The 3,884-nt window shown below is 45.1% G+C and overlaps 1 long non-coding RNA gene across 1 annotated transcript; it reads left to right on the top strand.

Annotated features, from left to right (window-relative positions):
- The first annotated feature begins 1,176 nt into the window (after nucleotides 1-1,176).
- LOC142928905 (uncharacterized) lies at nucleotides 1,177-3,397 on the top strand. The gene is made up of 3 exons (XR_012945195.1): nucleotides 1,177-1,883; nucleotides 2,573-2,658; nucleotides 2,882-3,397. It is a non-coding gene; the product is annotated as an uncharacterized LOC142928905 (long non-coding RNA).
- The last annotated feature ends 487 nt before the right edge of the window (nucleotides 3,398-3,884 follow it).

Below are 3,884 nucleotides of genomic sequence, written 5' to 3' on the forward strand. Positions count from 1 at the left end.
CTCCTTCCTCACGCTTGGGGTGAAGGCTTTGCGGATTGTGTAGTCAGAATATCCATTCGCCTTGAGAGCTTGGTGTACGTGTTTTAGTTCACTGGTTAGGTGTTCATGGTCGGAGATACACTGAGCTCTATGTGTAGCGTTTTGATGAGGGAATTCTTCTGGGATGGATAGTGGTGGGAATCAGGTTTTAGGTTGGCGTCAGTATGGGTTACTTTCCTGTAGACAGAGTGGCTCATTGAGCCATCTGGTCTCTTTTTGATTAAGACATCCAAGAAAGTTAGCATGCCATCCTTTTCTACCTCCATGGTGAATTTGATGGCTGGGTGTATGGAATTGATGTGGTTTAGCCGGTCGGCCATGTGGCCAGATGACAAACGTGTCATCCACGTACCTCTTCCACAAGGACGGGCGTAGAGTGGATGCTTGGATGGCGTCCGTCTCAGATATTTCCATGAAAATATTGGCCACAACCGGAGATAAGGGAGAACCCATTGGGTGCCTTCAGTTTTTTTTGTAAAATGATGGTGAATATGTATGTCTTAGCATTTGCTATTAAAATATGAAATAATTATTCTTTATTAGATTAAATCATTATTTTTTATTAATTATTAAATAATGTGGGAGCTGGAGAACATCCCTGTTGCACATACAGAGGGAAAAAAGTATTTGATCCCCTGCTTATTTTGTAAGTTTGCCCACTGACAAATAAATGAGTCGCCTTGGGTTTTCCTTCAAAGTGAAATTGAAATGCTATTTGATCAAAAAGGCCCACGTGAATTTGAGTGGGAAAAATGTTATACATCACGAACGGGTTAAACACGGTAAAATGTTTGACACCAGCAGCTCACAGGCAAGAGGCAAATTGACCTCTTGCAAAGGGGCTCATTAACAATTTTATACTTGGCGCCATCGCACAGGCTGAGTGGCTGCTTGCTGAGTGTTACGTCACGTATGCATGCCCTGTAAACGTGAAGATACAAACTACCGATAAATAAAGGTGAGACCCTATCCATGAAATAATTAATAATCCTGTGCTGCAAAAAAGTGACGTTATTTTTCAACTCGCCGTCATAACACTTTACGGCCAGTCCCCGCTTCACGAACAGGCTGCGTGCCTGAGGCCCGTTCATTGATCCAACTCATTTGTAAGTTGACACTCAGTGGACGAAAGCCCCACTTATGACAACACGGAGATAACACATTCCGTGAGAAAAAAACTTTCAGTAACAGCTTGAAAACGCCGACTCGCACTGGTGAAACGAACCACCCAACTCTTTGGTTTGGCTGAGCCAGCTGTAATGAGTCCTAACATCACCGCTGAGAGTGTGTGTTGAGTGTACGTGTGAGCATGTGTATAAAGTTAGGGAAAAAAGTATGTGATCCCCTGCTGATTTTGTACGTTTGCCCACTGACAAAGAAATGATCAGTCTATAATTTTAATGGTAGGTTTATTTGAACAGTGAGAGACAGAATAACAACAAAAAAATCCAGAAAAACGCATGTCAAAAATGTTATAAATTTATTTGCATTTTAATGAGGGAAATAAGCATTTGAGCCCTCTGCAAAACATGACTTGGTGGCAAAACCCTTGTTGGCAATCACAGAGGTCAGACGTTTCTTGTAGTTGGCCACCAGGTTTGCACACATTTTATATCAAGGCCACAGTATCGTTAATGAGTGTGAGTTAATTTTTCTTCTCAAGAGGCAAAGTATCACCGGGACCTCGTGAAGAATGGCACTTTGGCAAGTGGTCCGTGGCCATATGTTCACCGCGTGCTGATTTCCTATTCGCCTTACTGCAGGAACTCGTGAACACGGACACCACGGTTGTGGACACTTCCAGCAAGCCACGGCTAGCTGATTGGAAGTTCGGCCACGAATCGGTAGGGAGTGACTTGCATATGCAAACACATACAGAACTGTAAAAAAGACAAAGATCCCCTATAGAGCCTAGAAAGACTTTTGGAGCAAGTGCTGTTAGCAAGCATCTTTGAAGGTCGTAATTGTGGCACACAAGGGGGTAGGTGGCCAACACTTCGCCGGGCCGCCTTTGTCTTCCCAATGGCAATGTTTACACATTCTAGATTTAAAGCTTTCGTGACTGCTAGGATCCATACTCTTTGGTTCTATTGGGTAAAGTCACGTAGGTGAAAATAAAATAAAAAATCACGACGTTTCGTGATTTTTTTGTTATTTTATTTTCACCTACGTGACTTTACCCAATAGAACCAAAGAGAATGTTTACACACTTCACAAAGTACTCATTTGAGGCTCATTCGACTTTAGGGAAGCCCCAGGACCCATTCAGATAATCGTCACTGGTATTGTTCATAAGCAGCCCTAGAAGTCGGGTCACCGGGTTCATAGAGCAGCGCGTTATCCGCTACACTACTGCTCCGCACGTACATACACACATGTACAAATACCAACAAGCGTACACACACATGCAATGACAGCCATGTTAACGTGTTCGTTGTAAAGCCCAGAGCATGGGTTTAGGATGTGCGAGCGAATCGCTCGTTTGCCTCGGGCGTTCTCGACGAGCTGATGTTCATGGCAGTCTCCTTCACAGGTCTCCCAGCCCCGGGGGGGAGATACTTCCCCAATGTATGATAATCAACAGCCACCGGGGTTCGTGCAGCAGAAAGACGGTCACAGGTGAGACGCACGCACGCATACACACAAACGAACGCACGGTCACGAGAGCATCGCCGTTCACACCCGGCGCCACATCCCGTCCAGGCACGGACACGGACCTCTTTCTGTCTCACCCACGCGCCGTGCCCCCCTGCGCTGACTCAGCTTGCGTGTGCCAGGTGGGAAAGATGGGAGGGGCGGGTACCAACGGACTGCGCGGCTTAACGCTCGTTTTCTTCCGCAGGTTTATCAACGTTGCGCCTTGCAACGAGCGTCCGCCCCACCCCGACCCCACCGCCTGCGAGATGGGAGATTGAGTGTGCTGCTGGCTCGGCACCTCCTGTGAACACGGTTCTTCCGCTGGGGACCTCTGGGAGATGGCTCCTCATCCTCCTCTGTGGACTGTTCTCAACATGGACGCTCAGGAGAGGAAAATCTCTCCAATCCGGACGGATGTTTGGGATAGCCTCTCTTTTGATAGTGCATGAATTACTAACTCGTAGGCTTTTGCGACCAATATCCATAATATAGGTTTTTTTGCGTTAGATCACGTAAATATAAATCTGTCGTTAAACCTGCCACCACCCGACAAAGGTTTATCACGTAAACAGAACATGGCAATTTGTTACTAGTACAGCACACCAGTGTGTTGGAGAGCAAATCTACAACATTTACAATCCGAGTACGACGTTTCAGCAGTTATTACAACTAGGTTCATCATCATGAAGCTACCACCTGTTTTGTTGATGACGTCACTTGTAAGCGCTTATTGTGCGAAGGGGGGGGGGGGGGGGGATTAATGAATGCATATACATTTTAATGGGTATCTAGTGCGCGTTGCGTTATATATGGTAATAATCAGCGTACATTATGCGTGCACATGTATGCACATTGTTCTTGAACCGCTTGTAGTTTGCGAGCAATCAATGAGTACCTGTTATTGTCTTTGTACAGGTAATCCCCATTTATGTATGGTGACCTGTATGGGCATGTATTTAAACAATGTATTATCTGATTATTCACTTCGTAGCAGCACTAAGCCTGTAGTTATCGGAATGGTTACAATTATTTTTTATCAATTCCGATAGATTCTTTCATTACTCTGGACCGGTAGTAACTAGTTTTGCACAGACCTTCGAAATTATCAGAATCACTTGAGTGTCATTGTTGGCATGCGTATTCTGCCACTGCTGACAGTTGTATTTGGGAATATTTTATATTGATTTGGTGTTCTTTGGATCATACTG

Source organism: Petromyzon marinus, chromosome 24 (assembly GCF_048934315.1).
Source record: "Petromyzon marinus isolate PM22_M1 ecotype Great Lakes invasive population chromosome 24, UKy_Petmar_22M1.pri1.0, whole genome shotgun sequence".
Taxonomy (NCBI): Eukaryota; Metazoa; Chordata; class Hyperoartia; order Petromyzontiformes; family Petromyzontidae; genus Petromyzon; species Petromyzon marinus.